The 21,270-nt window shown below is 48.6% G+C and overlaps 1 protein-coding gene across 2 annotated transcripts in view; it reads left to right on the top strand.

Moving 5' to 3' along the window:
• Positions 1-21,270, top strand: part of PIWIL2 (piwi like RNA-mediated gene silencing 2) — a 1,947,029-nt gene that overhangs the window by 1,287,734 nt on the left and 638,025 nt on the right. The window lies entirely within an intron of this gene.

A 21,270-nucleotide genomic window follows, 5' to 3' on the forward strand; every position in this document is an offset into this window, starting at 1 on the left:
CAGTTGTGACAGATGTGTCACTCCTGGGATGGGGCGACCACATGGGAGAGGCGGAGATCAGGGGCCTCTGGTCTCCGGCGGAGTCTGAGCTCCACATCAACCTTCTGGAGTTCTGGGTGATTCTTTTTGCACTGAAGGCATTCCTTCTTTCTGTCAGAGGAAGAGTAGTGCAGATCTTCACAGACAACACCACTTCCATGTGGTACTGCAACAAACAGGGCAGGGTGGGGTCAAGGACCCTATGTCGGGAGGCACGTTGTCTCTGGAAGTGGCTGGAACATCAAGGCATGTCCCTGGTGGTTCAACACCTGGCAGGTTCTCTGACGCCAGGGCGGACGAACTCAGCTGCCAGTGCATGATGGATCACGAATGGCATCTTCACTCAGAGGTGGTGCAAGGTCTCTTTCAGCAGTGGGGAGAGCCTTATTAGATCTTTTAGTCACCGAAGAGAGCACGCGATGTCAGCAGTTTTGCGCGTTGCAATTTCCAAGGTGGCACTCACTCGGGGACGCTTTTCGTCGTAAGTAGAATTGCAGTCTTCTATACGCCTTTCGCTTATGCCACTTCTGCCCAGAGTGCTGAAGAAGATCAAGCGCGACCGGGCCCAAGTCAATCTTGTAGCTCCGGTCTGGGCACAAAGAGTCTGGTATCCCGAGCTCTTGAACATGGCCATCGATCTTCCGATTAGACTGCCTCTTCAGGAGTATCATCCGTCGCTGCAGTATGGGACGGTCCTCCACCCGAACCTGTCCAGCCTCTACCTCCTTGCATGGAGATTGAATGGTGACAGTTGACAACTTTTGACCTTCCTCCCGAAGCCTGTGATGTCATTTTGGCAGCCAGGCGTCCCTCCATTAAAACGGTATAGTCTGTAGATGGAACAAATTCGTGGCATGGGACACAGCAATGGCTGTGGATCCCCTTTCTGCCCCTCTTTCAGAGGTTCTCCTCAGCAGGGCTCTGGGGACCCTCAACGGTTATCTTTAGACCATTTCGGCCTTTCTTCTTGTTCTTGATCAGCCTTCTCTTTTCATGTCCCCTATTGTAAATAGGTTTCTTAAGGGCATCTTTCCTCCTATTCCTTTTGTGATGCCCCAGTGGGACTTGAATCTGGTCTTAACTTACCTTATGTGTGCTCCTTTTGAGCCGCTACATAATTGTCCTCTCAGATTCTTGACTTCAAAGACTGCTTTTCTGGTTGCTCTTCTTTCTTCTAAACCTCCTTTCCTTGCTGTCCGTCCAGACAAGGTTGTTCTTCGAACTAGACCTTCTTTTCTTCCCAAAGTGGTTACGTCTTTCCACATAGGACAGACAATTATTATGCCCACCTTCGCATAGGGCGAAACGCGCGTCGGCTGTGGAGCATTGTCTTTTAAGAGAAATAAAATTTGAACTGGCTACACAACATGGCTCTCTGGGAATGATAAAGATTATTCCAACAACCACATAAATGGAAGAAAAGTGCTGACCGCACAGAGGATAAAAGAAACTATATGTGATGTGCGCTGGTGTTTTGTGTTTGTTACTGTGACATTCTGCTGCAAAAACATTTTTGTGGGCAGAAAGTCATTTTGATGCCTTATGTGGATGTGCATCAAATGCCAAGGCTGCACTCAATATTTGATGTGTTGAACTCAATATTTGGTTGAAGTGTTTACAATAAGAGGACGCTATTTGATGTGCAGGTCACACCATAGCAAATCCACCCTTAAGGGCCCTAGTTTTGTGTACCAGTGGTCAGTGTCTTGCATGGCTCTGCGCTTCTGGAGAAGAATGTTTTGTAAAAGAACTGACGTCAGCGCGCAGGGAGGGCGTCTTAAGTAGATACAGCGACGTCATCCTGGTGATGCCGACGACAAACGCAGAGTCAACCGACGCCACCTACTCGGGGGTACTGCTGAGAAAAATTCTCTGGATCCAGTCTGACGCCTTGGGATAATTTGAAGGTAAGGAATCTATAACTATTGAATGTCTCCTACAGATATATTGTTACATAAGGAAAGTAACTGGTTCTTATAGTGTAGTGACCTCCGATATAAGGAAACTTATATCTGTCATAAGTGGTGCTCACAAGAATGGGTCTTTAATCTTTGTTACCATCAGTTTGCTAACCTGCTCTTCCTTCTTTATTCTATCACCTTCTTGATGCTTTAACACCGAGCCATATCACCCTTATTAGTTTGACACTTTAGTCCTCTTCTCTTCATTACTCCTTTGGGTGAATTTTATTTCTCTTCTACTCTCTTGGGAGTCTGCCTCTACCTTCTATGCACAACCAAATTCCCGATGCAATCCTCAGTGTACCTTATGGTATTTAAACAAATGCAATGTATGTTTTTTATTGTACAGAATTTATCATGGCTCTTCCTGAAGAAGTAAAAGTATATATAGCAATTATTCATAGGCTCTTTCAATAGATTGAACCAAATGTATCCACAGGATTACTCAAATATATTCACCGATTTTTGCACAAATAAAACAATATAGTCACGAGAAGCACACAGCAGAGAGAGGTTATGTTTCAAATTTTTTTGTATTAAGATCAATCACAAAGAAAATTTCATGGGGACAAAACATAGAACAAAACTTTCAAATAAAAGTCATGAAAAGCAGTGTAAATAAATCAACTGGCCATTTCATAACAATCCATCAACTTCAATAATACATGAGGGAAAACCAAAATCATAAATGCATAATGGTGTTCTTCAGTGCAAGTAATGCTGGGAAGTTGATGTCTTTGGTCAACGTTTCGGTCTTGTATTTTGTCATCTATAAGACCATCATCAGGACTTCATTTTTCATCAAAATAAAACCCCTTAAGTACATCAAAGGTATTGGACTGATATTCAGGAACAGAAACTGGTTCCGATATGATATTAGTTGTCCAACCAATCTTATAATGCTCTTCTTTATATTCAGAGCTTAATATATAGGTGTGGATTAGATGATATCCAGAATAGTCAGAAACAATCGTGCTATTCGATATGAGGTGGAAAGTCGATCAAGCGTCAGGGATCACTATCACGGGGATTCCTCGCAGTCTCAAGTTGAATTGTGACTGCGCAACTCTCGATTAGTAAAAATGTGACAGCTTCCAATCCGGGCTCGACCTACGAGTAACATCCGGTTTGTGTAAGTTTGCCTGCCTTCCGTTCCTGCGCAACACCGATATTCTATTGCATGCTAGCTCCCAGTCCGGTCCGATCTACTAATAACCGGATGTGTCCTGCGAATCAAGTCCGATCTATGTGATTTCGTGCGATAGTCTCCCAATCTATTTAACGTGTCTCCCATTACTGCGCACCCCAGACATTATATTCTATTCTAACTCCCAGTCTACTCCGACCCGTAAATAGCATTAAGTGTGCCCGCGGATATTTCACGATATTCTAAGGTCGAATTAGCCCAAACATGCTCCGGTAAAATAGCCAGTTACGTAATAAAAATAACTATATTGTCACCAGTCTATCTAAAAGGATGTGTATAACGATCGATCAGTATTGCCATATTCTCGGCTCTTATCGATTCCCAATCAATGAGGCTATAATACATTAATAAGCCCAATATATCCCACGGAATGGACAGTATGTACATAAATCCCGGTAGATCCGGCACTAGCTCTGCTGGGGCATACCAGACCCTTGCCCCCAGCTACACGTCGTCTGGCAAACCAGCCCCTTTTAGTTGTATAAAGGTAGGAGCTGGACCCCAGGACTTTGGATTAATTCTGGAATCGACTTGAGACTAAACTCTGGACCCTTCGACATTCACCTGACGCTGAAGACTGAAGAATCTCCCTTGTGGCCAAGGAGTGACCCCCCTGGGCAACCATGCACCATCCAGCAACTCGACGGCTTGCTTTGTTCCGGTTGCCGCCGGAACACGAGCACAGAGCCTGACAAGACCTCGACTCCCGGACCTCTCTGACCCCACTGCACGACTCCAGCACAGCTGAGCACCGTGGAAGGCGTTGGAACCCGTGGAACCAGGCAACTTGGAAAGTCTTCAACTTGCTACCAGCGCAACTCCTGAGGCATCCTCGAAGCTGTGCACTGGGGACTGAGACACCCCGACACTGAGCTCTACCTGCACCGAAGACCAGCCCTCCACACTCCACGAGATCTGCGTGGGGCCCTTCTGCTTGTGTTCTGCTCGACGCGTTGTCCCGGTTGCTGGCCAGTTGGCTAGTAGCCCTGTGACGACAATCCTTTTGAAAATCCATCGCTGGTCTGGTTGCTCCAGACTGGCACTTGCTTCCCTGAAAAGGTGAAGTACCTCAGACCCTCCTGGTCTGCACCAGAAGCTCTTTGTGTATCCTGCGTGGGTTGTCTTTGCTTAGGCTTGTTGGCTCCGATCTTTAAGTCGACCCCTCCATCTGCGAGAACCTTCGTGGGGCAGCTCCTCTCCAGCACCTGGTCGTCCTCGACGCCTCCTGGTCCACGTGGCTGCAACGACAAGCTTCACGACAGCACCTGATTGCTCCTCGACGACATCTGGTTCCACCCGGTCACTGGCTAGTGACTTAGACTCTGTCCCCTCTGCTTTCAGGTCTTCTTCAACTCCGATCCACTCTTGGATCCACCCGGACATCTTCCTCCTGGTCGCCTGCAGCATCTTCTTCCAAGGCTCCATAGGAAACGACGAGAAAACCTGACACACTTTGACACCTATGCACCCACAGCCCGTGGGTGAGGTAACGCGAGTACTTCGGTGCTCCTGTAGGGATTGACTGTCCTAGTCTCTAGTTTTGTTAGTTGTATATTCCTAGTTGGACCGGAAGTGTCCTAAATCTTCAATTACTTACCTTCTAAGTTCCCATTGACTTTCTATTGACTCTCTCGTCAGTGTACTGACACTGCACGCGCCGCCTGTGGGCCTCCCACTCCTAACCTAAGGGTCAGATAGTGTAGCCTCAGCGATTCTTTAGGCCCTAGGCCTTTCCTTTTCCCGAGTCGTGGTTCTTATACCACTTACTTAGTATATGGTTTTACGCGCCCCTAGGGCCTAACTGTAAATTGTGCTATTTAAAGTATTTCTAAGTGTAACTTGTTATGTGCTTATGCCTCTGACCTCATAAAGAGTTCAGAGGAGTGTGTTAGTGAATAAATACATATATATTTTATATATATCCTGTGTGGTGTCCTTTCATTTGGTATTCAAAACATCTGGCTTTACACACCTTCAAGAGTCTTTTAGCCTAAGACTGCTTTTGTCCATGCTACCACTAGGATAGCTGGTCTATAAGGTTGACTTTACAACCATCACCATAAGGGTTGTTTGGACTGGTGCAAGGTGCTCACTAGAATAGTGAATATCATATACCAGGCCACCTTCTCTTGTGTGGCACACCAGTCTACCCCATCCCGCCAACGTCTCACAGGGCGGGGTTCGGGGCATTTCTAGGAGGCCGCAATGTCTCTCCTGGCCACCACCATAGCTGTAGTGAAGAACAACTTTTCGTTGCTTGACCCGTCTAGCCCATCAGTGATGGCCAGGATTGTGTGCTTCGGGTCGTGTGGAACCCCCACCCAAGAACCTCGGAGAGTTCCTCTTCGATGCCTTTCCAGAATCTCGTTAGGAGGGGAAGGTCCAGACCTTGTGGAGGAAGTCAGCAGGTTCATGGCCACATCTGGTACAGGCTGAAGACGAACTGAGCCCCGCGGGATGAATGCGCACAGGGGTAAGGTATGCGGCATGTAGATAGTAGAGCTGCACCAAGCGCAGCCTTGCGGAGGCGGTGACTGTTCTGGGGGCCATGAGGGCATCTCGCCTTTCTTCTTCTTCCAAGGGGCCCACCCAATCTTCCCATTGCGTCTGCAGTCAGTCCAAAGAAGTCGGGGTGTTGTTTATCAGTGTGCGGGAAATGCCACCCTTCCCCTGGTCCACGAACATAGTTTGGGCTTCGGGAGGCTGTGGTCTGGCAGCCGCGTACCCATTGTAAGATGTAGGCGTAGGGTGTGTCGCAGCTGAAGATAGCGAAAGAATTGCGATTGGTGCAGCGAGCACCTGGTTTGGAGATCTTCGAAAGAGCGCATGTGGTCCCCCACCCAAACGTCTCCCAGCTGCGTGATGCCTATGAGGTCCCAAGCTTCAAAGCCCCGAAGCCTGGTCACCTCCTTGAACCAGGTCCCGTGCCACAGGGGTGTGCACTGAGTCAGTGTGCGTGTCTAGCAGGTGTGCAGCAGTGCTGCCCGCCAGCCAGTAACACAGAACGCGTTACCTCCGGTAGGCGTGAAGGAATCGGAGGCCCGTATAGGAAGGATTGGATTTTGGCAAGTCCCAGCTCCCCAAGCTCGAGCCTATAGGCCGGATCGGACCACCCCCCGTAATATCTAGCCACGCAACTTCTCTCGTCATGGATGGAGAGAAGTCGCGTGGCTAGATAATATAGATAGAGGTGAGTCATCCCCAAACCTCCGTCAAACGAGTGGATCCTGCAAATGTTGAGCGCTAGCCTGGACCTACCCTTCCCCCATAAGAACTTGCTAGTTAGGCCGTCGAGTTCATGGAACCAGGCCCTGGGGAAGCACATGGGGGTGTTCTGAAGCATGTAAAGAAAGCGGGGGAGCACCATCACTTTAAACAGGGCTACCCTCCCCATGGGGTTGAGGGGCAACAACTGCCACCGCTGGAGATCCGCCCTGGCTCGCTTCACCACTGGAGTGACATTGAGGGCCCAGCTGAGCTCCGGTAGCAAGGTCACCCAGATCCCCAGATATTTGAATGATTGACGACGTAGGGGTATTTTGGACTGCCAGTCAAAGCATTCCAGGGAAAGGTGGAGGGGAACCACGACTGATTTGTTGGGATTTAAACGGAGGCCAGAGGCCTGCTCGAAGGACCTCAAGATGCGATGGCAATGGGGGCCCGACCGGACAGGGTCTGCCAGGTAAATGAGGACGTCATCCGCGTAAAGGGCGATTTTATCCGATGCAGCGCTGGGCCACTCCCATCCCTGCATCGGATCGCAAGACCTCATCAAGGATGCTAAAGGCTCCGTCACTAAGGTGAAAAGCAGGGGGGAAAGGGGACAACCCTGCCTCGTCCCTCTGCAGACCGAGAAGGGCTCCGACAGGACCCCGTTGACTAGAACATGAGCCCTGGGGAGGGCGTATAGAACCTTAACCATGGCCCGGAAGCGTGGACCAAGTCCCATTTGTCGAGAACATCATGAAGGAAGCCCCATTCCACCGAATCGAAGGCCTTCTCAAAGTCTATTAAGAGAAGCGCCAGGTATGGGGTGAGGAGGTGGCGGTTGGCCAAGCGGAGTGCAGTCTGTGGAGACAGTGTTGGGTGCCACGAGAGGGCATAAACCCACATTGATCGGGGTGGACCAACACAGACAGATGGGGTTTGAGTCGGTGGGCGAGGATGGTGGCGAACAGTTTGACCTCAGTGTTGATGAGGGAGAAGGGGCGGTAATCAGCACATTGCGGCGAGGGGGGCTGGGATTTCGGTAGGACCACAATGGCGGCCATGTCCGTTTCCCGAGGGAAGGAGCCTTTCTCCACAGCCTCGCAAAACAACATATTTAGGTGGTGGATCAAAACCTCCCTGTAGTGGGCATAGTACTCTTGAGGAAGGCCATCTGGACCCGGTGTCTTGCCAGAAGAAACAAGAGCGATTGCATCACTGATTTCCTCATGGGAAATGGGACGGTCCAAATCGGACCGGGTGGCGGCATCCACACATGGAAGGCGACTACCTTCCACATCCATCAAGTCCGTAAGGGACGGGGTTGGAGCTTGGGCCTCGTATAGCCTGCGGTAATAGGCGGCAAGGACTTGTGCCATTTCCAATGGGGCGTGGCACAGTGATCCGTCTGGTGCCGCTATCTCAGGCATTATGCAGTTCGCCCTTGGGTACGTAGCCAGGTGATAAAGGAGCGAGCCATTCTTGTCACCCCATCCATACACCCTGGCCACAGAGGAGCACCAAAGGAGTTTGGCTGCGTCCAGCGACAGCTGCTTGATCTCCGACCGGAGTCTGGTCAGAAATCTAGTAACGGAGGTGTCCGGGGATCGGGCCATGGCCTCCCGCGAGGTAATCTGTTCCAGCTGGGCTTGCCGTTGGATCTTGAGTTGACTCTTGGTGACCCCCCTAATCGTGGCCTTGCCCGCTTCCCATAGGGTGCCCGGAGAGGACACAGAGCCCATGTTAGAGAGAATGTATTGTTTTAGCTCCCGCCTCACCACCTTCTGGAAATCCCTGTCCTGAAGAAACCAGGCGTTTAACCTCCCATGTTTGTCGTACAGAAGTGGGGGGGACCGGTATGGACCATCACCGGTGAATGGTCAGAGATACCTCTCGGAAGAAGCGAGACGTCCTGAATCAAAAGACAGTCCGTCGAGGGAACAAACATGGCGTCAATACGTGCCTGTGTATGGTGTGCTGCCGAGGTGTGTGTGAATTGTTTGGAGTGAGGGTGCCACAGTTGCCAGGCGTCGCATAGACCTAGTGATGCGGACCAAGACCTCAGTTGCTTGGCATGCGCAATTCTACCAGGGAATGGAGGGCCCATCGTGTCAATTGATGAGACCGCATTAAAGTCACCCCCAAGGAATGTGGGACCAGGGGGAAGAGACGCCAATAGTTCAACGGACTTAGCTAGGACTGCCAACAGCATAGAGGGAGGAGAGTAAAGGGACACCAAGTTAAGCGGGTTGCCGATTTAAGAGCCACTGAGGGCCACAAAAGTACCCTGGGCATCAAGGGACGGCTGAACAGTCACCAGAGGAAGGGAACGCCTCACCATGATCGCCACACCCGAGAACCCCCTGTAAACCCCGAATACCACACTCTATCATAGCCGTATTGCGTTAGGAATGGGCAGTGATTACCCAGCAGGTGGGTTTCTTGTAGAAGTAAGATGTCTGCCCCTAAGCGCTGGGCATATTTGAGGACAGCCATTCATTTAAAGCGATCTAGGAGACCATTACCGTTCCAGGACATAATGCGCAGGGCGGTGTTTATTAATGGTGTGTCTGACATAGTGACAGTGGGACCACAAGTCTAAAAGGGGAGTTCTGGTTTGCCTGACCCATCGGGTGTACGCCATGGTGCTTCAGGAATGCTGGTGCGATAGAACTATAAAACAAAAAACACCGAATTGTAGAAAAAACTCAGGACAACGGTGCCCCCCCCCTACCCTACACTTCATGAACAGAAGCATCTGTCACCCTACCAACAAACCAGAGAGTTAGTAACCAAACTAGAACTCTTGGGAATAGGGAAAGCGTGGAGGAGCCCTCCTCTTTTTAGGATGCGCTTAAACGAGTCCATCAGGTGGGAAAGGAATATGGTCAAGCCAGGTGTACCCTCCGGCAGCGGAGCCAAGCCCGGCGAACAGAGGTGAGTTCAAGCCGGGACTTTCAAGAGCATTGGGCTGAGGATGTACATACACAAGTCCTGTGGGAAGAAAAACAATAACACCGTAAGTCCGGTTGCAGTCTCCGGCTGCAGAGCCAAGCCCGGCAGGCAGAGACGAGTTCAAGCGGGGTCCCTCAGGAGCGTTGGGCTACGGGAAAGATCTGTAATAGAAGATCCAGCATTGAGGGCCGGGGCGAAGCACCCCCGCGGTCTGGGTAGCTGGATGAGCCGGAGCGCCTCCCGACCGAGGATTTGTCGGAAAGCAATATAAGGTGTCGAGAAGGGCCCAACGGAGAGTCGGACCGGGCCCGTCGTTGACCACGGCGCCTGCGGGAGTGGTTGCGCTGAGGCCGGGGGGCTGAGGGCGCGGGGCGGACGGGCCCGCCGGTCGTCTCCCCAGGCAGTGGGTTCCGCTCATTGAGTCGCAGAGGGCACTCTTCCGCCGCCCAAGCCCAGGCCTCAATAGGAGTGTCGATGAACAGAGTCTTGTTAGCGAACACCACCCGCAGACGTGCCGAAAAGAGAAGCCTATATTGGACGTTGAGTGCTCTGTTTTTGCTTGACGTCACTGAATGAGCGGTGCTGTTCCTGGACCTCACTGGTGTAATCTGGGAAAATCATGATCGCATAGTTGATTTATAGTCATTTAATTGTGCTAATTGTGCTATAGTACATGGATTGAGTCTGGGCCCGACGCCTGGGGGCCCCAACGGCTCCTTGTGCAGTGTGCAGTTCAATATTATGATAGGGGAGCTGAAACAAATCAAAGAGCTTATGCCCTCCATAGTTAGACCAGTTGGCGTTGACCATCAAGAGGGGGATAGGACTTGGCAGGAAGGCGCACTGTTGGAGGCCCCATTGCAGAATGAAGAGCATAGTGTATTCATTTCACGGTATCCAATGATCATAAAAAAACGGGGGGGAAGGAGGAGTTTTAAGCAGAGTATCCCACACCCAAGGAGATGGAAGAGAAAACCTAGAAAGGGTTTAGGTCCATTGCAGCAGGGGTTATGGAAGGAAGTAAGAGAAGAAGAGCTAGAGCTCGTAAGAAAGAATGTAAGGTTAGCTCCGTTAAAGTAAAGAAAAATAACTGAGAAGGAATATCCACTAGTTATCCAGAAAGCAAGGAAAGGAGAAAAAAACTACAGGAAAATCTAGGAGGAAAAATAGTACAAATAAAGACCGAGTAGAAAAAGAAGAGGGGGAAAAGGAAAGGAAGATGGAGAAGACAACTCAAGGAGGCACCAGGAACATTAGAGGCCACAAGTAGAAAGGCAAGGAGCTACATCATCAAGGTAGAAGTGAGTACGATCAAAAGGGGGCCCCCAGGAGACAGAGACAAAAGGTAGGCAGGATTTGTGGGTATTCTTTGAGCCCATTGGCCAAGGTAAAGGGGGAGCGAAAGTGAGGAAATTAGTTCCTTTAAATCGATCACAACTGCTTTTCTCCCTATCCAAATGTGCAAGCTTAAGGAATATTGGCACAGAGGATCTTAGAGAAGTAGGCTTTACTTTAAATAGCAAGGGGACCGATGTAACCAAGGTTCTACTTTACTTTGGAGTGGCCGCATTAATAAAAGGGGAACTTGAGTTATATAAGGAAGGGAACAGACTAGTAAAAAGGATAGAATTGCAAGATCATAATAAGTACAAGAGACCATTCCTTATAAACCACGCTGGGCTGGGCCAAAGGCAGGTTAGAATGATAGATGCTTGCTGGGAAAAAAAGGATGTGAGATGAAAAATGATCCCTAGTTGGAAATAGATATAGAGCCCTATCATCCCCAGCATATGAGGGAGGCGGGTGCCTAAGTGCGATTGATTAGGTGCCTAGGTCATCGCACAGCCTGGCCATACTATCATGAAACATAAATGGATTTAGTCGAATAGTGAATCAGGATAGCTTCAAAAAAGTCATTGATAGCAATGAGATTGTTTGTTTTCAGGAGACCTGGCCGTACGACGAAACCGTAGCAATTGAGGGGTTTATTCAACAGAACAAAAGTTGCAAGAAGGAAACATTTTGGTAGACCTTCAGGAGGGCAATTGACGTTGGTCTCAACTAAGATTGCCAGGAAGGTGGTACTTTTGGATGTAAAATGCAAATGGGCAATAGGATGCAGAGTGCTATTATCGAATCCCGACCCTTGAATTGAAAGGCATAGTTATTGTAAATGTATACATCCAGAGGGGGGAAGAGAACAAATATAAGGTTGAATTGGGAGAATTAAAAGAGGATTTGTTAACTTTATCTGACAATTATCAGAAAAATGTACTGTTTGTGTTGGGCGATTTCAACTACAAGCTAAATCCATGTAGGACCGATCAATGGTGCAAGGAATTGTTTGTTTCCATAAAATTAGGGAAGCCATATTCCACGGGGGGGGATATGTTGGTACAAGATGTGACTCTTGGTCAAATGCTGGGCGCTTTGGGTTTGGTCTGTGTGAATGGCAGGTTGGACACAGATAGAACATCAAAACGCACCTTTAAGTCAGGCCTGCAACTCTGCCCAATAGATTATGTGTTTGTACATGCCTGGAACTTTGATCTAATCAAGCACTTTGAGGTGGTAAATGTGGAAGGAAGTGATCATTACCCCTTGAAGACAGAAGTATATGGTATAAAGAAAAAACAAAGAGGCACAGTGCTACAGGTCCATGTTGATTACCCAAGGCATCTCACAAACCGTACATCGGAGGAATTTATCGTAAAACTAGCAGCCGTACAGCGAACTCTTTTGTTTGATAATATTCTGAATACATATGATAATGCTTGGTTTGAAAATACTATTAGACAACTGGTGGAATGCCTAAGGGTAAACATTAAATATAGAAAACCAGGGTGTGGAAGGAAAACCCAACCACAAAGTAAAGAGAGGAAATCGTTTGACGAGGAATGTCGTAAAGCCAAAGCAAGTATCGGACTACGAAAAGAAGACTTAGGGTAAATTTTAATGTAGAATTGTTTCATAGTCTCCAGAAACAAAGGAGAACATATAAAATGATTGTAAGGAATAAAAAAAGATCCTACAAAGAGAGTTGCAGGGTCAAATTGCTAACTGTGATATCTAAAGATTTGAAAGGCTTCTGGAAATTGGTCCAAGAAAGCTCAGGTAAATCATTAGGTTCCTTTATTTGTGTGGTACCAGAAGACGATTGGGTTACTTACCATGGGGAAAATTATGGAAATTGGAAAGAAACTGAGGGATCAATCTCAAAATTATGGCCAGGAGTGAGTAAGGAATTCAAGGATCATTTCTCCGCCAACAAGGTTAAAAAAATGATATCTAACTTAACCCTGACTCAAGCTGCTGGCCAAGATAACGGCCCTGCAGTGATCATAAAAAATAGGCCAGCGTGGTGGGCAGACTTTTTCTCAAAAATGTTCCTGGGGATACTTAATACAGGTATTATACCATAAAACTGGAGAGGTGCAATTATCCAATCTGGATTATCAATATTGCGTGCTAGCCCTGCCACATTCCAACTTAAAATCTTCAGCCGTGGATTCCCTGCAGTTCTCTGTCTGGTCATTGGGGCAAGAGCAGGAGGCTCAAGGTCAGGAACAGGGCCCAATCCTCTTGAACCAGATTCCAACGCTTCCACCACCACATCAGCTCTATTATGTATTTGGTTATCCTCATTCTGGGTACAAACACTTGCTCTTGTGACAGTTGTTTGATTGTCAACAGGCAGAGTCAACTGATGGGATAACATTGTGGGTATTGGGAGTGAGACTATTTCATAGGCAATTGCATGGGTTCTAGAAATATTAAGCACCATTGATTGAGCAAGTGGGGCAAAGCTGATTCCGTCAGGTTTGGCTGCCGAGGGTGGAGTGTCGCGGTTCCCCTGGGGTAGGCGGACCTTTGGGAGCAGAGGGGAATCATGCTTGAGGAGTCAATCTACTTCCTCAAGACAGCCGAACCTGTTCGAGGTTGGGGCCCCGAACCAACGTCTATTTGGAACTTGCTCTTTATTAGAATACCCCCTCCCAGACTGATAATGAACCAAAGACCAATCACCCCCATGAGTGTGTGTAGTGCACGGTGGGTAAAAGAAGGATAGTGGCCTGGGTACAATAGATGGACCATCGCCTGCAATAGACCATGAACAAATGTGGTGGGCCGTGTATGGATCCTCAAACGTAACAACTATACAGTCCCCAGGGCTTGATTTCCGTGAGGGACCCACCCAAGGGACTCTACGCACCATCGAAACTCCACTTCTCCGCCCATTTGAGATCGGTCTATGCACGTTAAGCCAGTGCATGACCTTGTTCTTCAGAGACCAATGATTTTCGTAGCGGTCATTCTCGACCTCAGGAACACCCGTCAGCACCACCACGAAATCATTGGCCTCAGGGGGGAGATCAATGTAACCCCTGAGTGTGTGTTGGGACAGGAGGAATGGGGTGCTTTAGTACCCGAGGCGGGGGATCAGAAGTTGTATGAACAACTCCCTTGGTACGAGGTTTGGGGACAGGCTGTGTTATGATAGGTGCTGGGGGGGGGGGGGGATTGGAGTCTGTGAGGCTAGGTTATTCTCTATGACACCATGGTTTTCTAGACCTCGCAACCCGAGGGTAGCCAAAGCTATAATGCTCTTTTCCATTTCCAGTAAGTGGTTCTCAATTCGTGATAGTCTTAGGTCCAAGGGGGATAAGAGTTTTTTTAGAGTTTCCCAGACTATTCCTATGAACTCCCCATCCCTCCCTTCCTGATCCCCTAATTGTGGCCCAACATCCTCTGCACTAATATTTTCTTGGGTAGTTGCAGGGGCTATACCCTCACTAGCTTTTCCCTGGACAAACTGTGATAAAGGAGCAAGCCCTCCTGTGGAGCTAGTCACAGGAAAGCTGGCCGTATTAAGTTGGTATGCCCCAGCAATTTTACCCTTTTTACGTGAGTATACAGACTTTATGGTACGTTTCCTTTTGTGTAATTTGCCCTTGGTGCTATTGCATTCTAATTCGTCAGGGATTTCCAGGGTATGGGGGATGGTAGTGGTGTGTTGGTCGGGGATAACTACGGGCGAGCTCTGACTTACAAACTGGGGTGAGGGACACGGGCTTGAAAATGGGGCAAGCGGAACTGAAGTGTGATGAACATCCACCTTCGTGATTACGCAGCGCGGATTGACCAAACGCTCCGGAGTAATAGCAGATGCTATGTGGCCCAAGGATGATTTTTTTGAATTGACAATCTCTTGTGACAATCTTCTAGCAGCATCCAAATCTAAGGAGACACGAGTTTGCAATTTAAAAATTTCATTGTCTATGGCAATGTTTGTGCGTGTAATGAAATCATCCATAGGGCCGTTTTGTTGCAACCCCCCCTTGGCAGTCCTACTGCGGCTGCTCAGAGTGCACATATCTAGAAGGGCAAGCAACTAGCTTTGAAAATGAAAAAAGACAATATAAACAGTACCAGTGGCAGGGCAGGGGGCGAAAGAAAGGGGCCCAGACCAGACCTCGAACGGCCTCAAACGGCCCGCTCTTTGCCCGGTCTTCGCCCGAGCTGCGTCCCGCGCTGCGGGAGTCGGAGGCTTTGATATAGGGGGCGCGGGGGGCGGGCCAGCGGGGAGAGCGGACCGGATGCTGGTGAACGGTCTCGCAGGGACTCCTGGTTGTTGGAGTCCCCGCACGCTCGCAGCCCCGCCGAGCCTCACGCCCAGAACCGCCTTACCGCTCCTGTCCTTCTGCTGATGAAGCCCCACGCACTCCTAGACGCTGCGGCACCCGCGAAGCGGGTGCGGCGAGATGTGGGTCGATGGGCTTGAAGAACGCCTCCTGTGCAAGCCGCCTCCGTAAGCAAAAGACTGTGTCCCAACGGGGGATGGTGAGGGATGATTTTAAAGACCTTAGGTGGGCGGGGGGCGGGCCAGCGGGGAGAGCGGACCGGATGCTGGTGAACGGTCTCGCAGGGACTCCTGGTTGTTGGAGTCCCCGCACGCTCGCAGCCCCGCCGAGCCTCACGCCCAGAACCGCCTTACCGCTCCTGTCCTTCTGCTGATGAAGCCCCACGCACTCCTAGACGCTGCGGCACCCGCGAAGCGGGTGCGGCGAGATGTGGGTCGATGGGCTTGAAGAACGCCTCCTGTGCAAGCCGCCTCCGTAAGCAAAAGACTGTGTCCCAACGGGGGAAGGTGAGGGATGATTTTAAAGACCTTAGGTGGGCGGGGGGCGGGCCAGCGGGGAGAGCGGACCGGATGCTGGTGAACGGTCTCGCAGGGACTCCTGGTTGTTGGAGTCCCCGCACGCTCGCAGCCCCGCCGAGCCTCACGCCCAGAACTGCCTTACCGCTCCTGTCCTTCTGCTGATGAAGCCCCACGCACTCCTAGACGCTGCGGCACCCGCGAAGCGGGTGCGGGGAGATGTGGGTCGATGGGCTTGAAGAACGCCTCCTGTGCAAGCCGCCTCCGTAAGCAAAAGACTGTGTCCCAACGGGGGAAGGTGAGGGATGATTTTAAAGACCTCAGGTGGGCGGGGGGCGGGCCAGCGGGGAGAGCGGACCGGATGCTGGTGAACGGTCTCGCAGGGACTCCTGGTTGTTGGAGTCCCCGCACGCTCGCAGCCCCGCCGAGCCTCACGCCCAGAACCGCCTTACCGCTCCTGTCCTTCTGCTGATGAAGCCCCACGCACTCCTAGACGCTGCGGCACCCGCGAAGCGGGTGTGGCGAGATGTGGGTCGATGGGCTTGAAGAACGCCTCCTGTGCAAGCCGCCTCTGTAAGCAAAAGACTGTGCAATTATAAGATCCATCCACAAAAAAGGAGATATAAATACCCCAAAGAACTATAGACTAATTAACCTTTTAGATATAGGTGAAAAAGTATTCGCCAAAATAGTCTTGGAGAGACCTAAGGAGTGGACCGAGGCGAATCAGGTTGTGCCTCCAGAACAGGGGGGGTTTAAGGAGAGACATTCAACGGTCGACCACTGCTTTGCGCTCTGGTCCATTGCGCAGAAGTCCATTGAGCAGAGTGGAAGTTTGTACTGCTGCTTCGTGGACTGATTTGGTGGACTGGAGGATGCTGTGGGAGATGCTGAATGGTTATGACATCCCAAGAGACTTACTAAGATAATTATAGACACAGAGGGTAGTCTTTTTCAGAAAATACAAACTGGAAATGGTCTGAGACAAGGGTGTGTATTGGCCCCTCTGCTTTTTTCCCTATTCATTGCAGATTTACCCTCAGTTTTAGGTAAATAAAGGGGGGCCAGCCTAAAGGTAGATGGGAGACATATCTCATGTCTATTATTTGCGAATGACTTGGTAATAATAGACCAAACAGAGATTGGGCTACAAAGATAGCTGAATAGTTTTAACGTATACAGTGGACTCGTAGTTAACATGGATAAAAAAAAGATTTTAAGATTTAGAAGAAGGAAAATAAGGTTCAACTGGTATTTGGGTTCCACAAAGTTGGAAATAGTAGATGAATACAGCTACCTGGGCATGTGGTTTCAGAAAAATCAGAACTGGTCTACCCATCTCAAAGCATTAAAATTAAGGACATCAGCTTCGGTTAGTGGTTTAAAGAAATTTAATGGAGTATACGGGGAAAAGTCAGACCGGTTTTAAAAGCATATACAGCCATGGTTCCACCTCAATTCCTTTATGGAGCCAAATTATTATACTTGATTGGAAAAAACGGATGGAACGTAGAGGAGGGAAAAGCCCGGAAGCATTTATTATCACTGCCTAAGTCCTCAATGTTGCAGACCGCGAGGCTAGAAACAGGTATCACCTCATGGAGTATAACGGCCTGCATGGCCCTAGTAAGATTTTGGCAGCGCCAGGGATTAGGTGATGATTATAAAGTCTTGCAGTGGTGGACAAATGAGATATTGATGAGTGATCTAACATGGGCAAAAGGGGTAAGAAAAATTCTGATAAAAGCTTGTACAATGATGAGGCTTAAGATTAGCCCCTTGACTCTACAAATTGAGGTTGAGAGGAGGGTACTTGGGTTCCTGGGCAACGAAAGATCTAGAGCCCAGGATCATGAGTACCTCATGGGGAAAACATTGGTACGGTTTATGGCTACTTCATGGCAAAATGAATTTAATTTCCCCTACATTGATAGATTACCCTGCCGACGGCTGAGAAGAGAAGTTCTAAGGCTGAGAATTGGTGTCAACCACTGCCATTCTAATAATGGGGTGAAAAGAGCAATGATCAATAGCAATGAGAAATGTAATTGTACGCTGGGGACAACTTGTGACATTTTACACATTTTATTGGATTGTCAAATGGTTTTAGATTTATGGAAAGAGATCGTATGTCCAATTTTTAAAAAGTACAGCATAAATAACGGCACAGGCAGCAGAACTTTTACTAGAAATAAGGAATCTGGATATAGCTTGTGCTCGGGGGGGAGGGGTTATTCAAAAAGCCATGGAAAATGTGAAATGTGAGTAGCATCCAAAAAGTTTTCCTGTTTGCGTGATATGAGTATGATATATGGTTTGAAGAAAGGTTTAAGATTTTAACCCGAAATTGTATGATGATGCATTTATAGTTTGTGCTCTAGGGAAGTTCATTCAATAAGCCAAAGTAAACCTGAAATGGGTCTAATAATGAAATGCTTGCCTTACCTTATGATACGTGTTATGTTATATGGTTTGAAGTAAGGACCAAGGATTTTAAACATGAATTTTATGATGTTGTTTTAATGTAAAATGTGCGATTTTTAGGTGCTGTATTTATGACGATTTTACATGTTTAAGGACTGTTTAGTCCAAATGAACTTTGCTTTAAACTGAGAGGTGCAGGCACCAACTCACACAGGCTGTAATGGCAGGCTTGTAAAAAGTGGAATCCCACGGATGGCATAATACGTGCTGCAGCCATTGGGAGACCCTTGGTGTACCTATGCCCTGGGTACCTCCGTACCATCTAATAGGGACTTACCAGAGTACACCAGTAGCCAATTGAGGAGGTGCAAAGTACTTAACATGCCAATTTAGAGGAGAAAGCACAGTTGCTGGGTTCCTGATTAGCGGGATCCCAGCAGGCTAAGTCAAAAACACAAGATACCAAGCAAAAAGTGCGGGTAACTAGGAAAGCAGATCCTACTTTCCTACAATCTTGTACATATGTTCCCAACTTCCCTGTTTCATTATGACTCAGTGGGACCTTAGTTTGGTTCTGACATTACTGATGTATACTCCATTGGAACTGCTGCACAATTGCTACCTCCATCTGCTTACCATCAAAACAGCCTTTTTAGTGACGATTCCATCTGCCAGGGGGGTCAGCGAATTGAAGGCTTTGTCATCCAAGCCTCCTTTCCGGACAACATTCCCTGACAGGTTGGTGCTTTGCACTAGGGCCACTTTCCTTCCTAAAGTGGTAACCCCATTCCATGTGGTGCAATCTGTTTCCTTGCCCACTTTCTATGCTCCTCCACATCACTCTTAAGAAATGGTGCAACTTCATTATCTGGATCCAAAAGGAGCATTGTTGTTCTATCTTGACAGCACAACAGAGTTCCGGGTGGTGACCAACTCTTTATGGGCTATGTGGGAACAAAGAAAGGATGTGGGGTGCAGAAGAGGACCATCTCTCGATGGTTCTTGTAGGAAAGCTTCTGAGATAGGGGGTAGGACCTGTTTTGTCGCAACTTAATGCAGAGGTCCAAGAGCAACCAGTAGCTTTTCTAAGCAGAAGATTAACCAGCAGAGCGAAATGTTGGTCAGTTATAGAGAGGGAGGCATTTGCTGTGGTCTGGCCTTGAAGATGTTGAGGCCATACCTTTGTGGTACTCACTTCCTTGTTCAGACAGACCATAAGCCCCTCTTATGGCTTTAACAAAGGTTGAAAATCTCAAACTTTTGAGGTGGTCCATTTGTTATGTTATGTTATGTTAACATACATTTATCAAGCGCACGGTCACCAGAGGTTTCATGGCGCTAATCAAACGAGAGTTGCTGCGAGAGACCATTTAGCAAGACTGCCCAAAGAGCCAAGTTTTCAAGGCCTTTCTGAAGCCTAGTCGGCTGTCACAGTTCCTAACTGATAGTGGGAGTGAGTTCCAAAGCCTGGGAGCCAGATATGAGAACCTACGTCCGCCCTGCCTCTTCAGTTTAATTGAAGGGATAGTAAGGAGGTGGAGATGAGCGGAGCGGAGGTTACGCATGTGGATATGTCTGGTAATCAGGCTGTTAAGGAATTTAGGGCTTGTACCGTACAATGCTTTGTAGACTATACAGCCTGTCTTAAAAGCGGTACATTGTGCTATGGGTAGCCAGTGTAGTTTAGACAGTAAGGGCCTGGCCGATTGCCATCTCGGCTGTTTATAGATCAGTCTCGCCGCCTGATTCTGAATAATTAGGAGACGGTTGAGCAGGCCCTAAGGAAGACCAGTGGGGAGGGAGTTGGAAAAATCGAGGCGAGAGAGCACCAAGGCTATTACCACCTGGACTAGGGCTGAGTGGGACAGCAGGTATACGATTTTCCTTATTTTACGTAGTTGGAAAAGGCTGGTGGAGACCACGGTGCCCACATGTCCTTTCAGTGAGAGGTCGGAGTCAATAGTCACCCCAAGACTTTTCACTGATAAAGAGGGGACAGGGGGAGGTCCCAATTCGCCAGGCCAGAAATGGGGTCCCCAGTAGGTGGAACTCTTCCCAGGCAACACCAGTTCCGTCTTTTCAGGGTTGAGCTTTAATTGATTCAAATCCATCCAGCGTTGGATATGTAGCATTGTTTCTTGGAATTCTGCAGCTGCATTGGGAGAATCTAGCTTAAAAAACAGCTGGAGATCATCAGCGTAGTTGAAGACAGTGGTTCTCATGGCTTTGAGTGAGTGTATCAAAGGCCGAATATACAGATTGAACAATAATGGGGAAAGGGACGATCCTTGTGGAACTCCTCATGAGGTGGGCAGGTTAGGGGCAGTATAATTCCCAAGACGCACTGCTTGGGTTCTGCCAGTTAAAAAAAGACTTAACCCACCTGAGGGCTGTGCCCCGGATGCCAGCTTGTTCAACACGATGCAGCAAGATGTTATGGTCGACCGTGTCGAACGCGGACGACAAATCCAGGAGCACGAGTGCTTGCGGGGTCCCCATGTCAGTGTTGGCCCTCAGGGTGTCTATCACCGCCAAGATAACTGACTCTGTGGAATGAGCAGGCGGAAATCCGGCCTGATTAGGTTCGAGGTAGTCTGATTTCTCGATGAACTCGGAGAAGACCCTGGCCACGTGGGCCTCCAAGACTTTAGAGAAAAAAGGGAGGAGGGAAATAGGGCGGTAATTAGAGGAGTTGGAGGGATCTACTCCTGGCTTCTTAAGTAAAGGGACTAAGATGGCATTCTTGAAGGCTCTGGGTACTTCTCCTTTACTAAGAAATTCGTTAAGGAGGGGAAGGACACTTTGGGGTAAGGCTGAAAATGTTTCCCTCAAAATAGATGGGGGGCAGCAGTCTTTAGGAGAGCCCGACTTAACTCGGGACATTAGCTCCAATAGGGTGTCAGGGCCTAAGAGCATGAGTTGATTCATGGTAGATGAGTTATAAGGGTTGTCATCTGAAGGCTTCCCATGGGCAGTGGAGGAAATACTAGCCCTGATGGTTTCTATTTTATCCACAAAGAAGTTGTTCAAAGAGTTACACAGCATTTGGGGGGGGGGGGCCTGACAGGGTGAGATTCTGTTGTTGCTGCTTAGATCGTTTACAATCCTGAAGATTTCTCTGGATTTATTTGGGGCCATGAGGATCCTTGAGGAAAAGTAAGAGGTCTTAGCGGCCAATAGGGCTTTTTATAATCCCTACGGGCTGACAGATAGAGATGTCTATCTTCGCTGGCATAACAATGCCTCCATTTCCTCTCCGACTGACGCAGTAATAGTTTTTGTGTTTTAAGTTCAGTAGTGAACCATTTATGGGCTTCAGC

This window comes from Lissotriton helveticus, chromosome 11 (genome assembly GCF_964261635.1).
Source record: "Lissotriton helveticus chromosome 11, aLisHel1.1, whole genome shotgun sequence".
In the NCBI taxonomy this organism is placed as follows: Eukaryota; Metazoa; Chordata; class Amphibia; order Caudata; family Salamandridae; genus Lissotriton; species Lissotriton helveticus.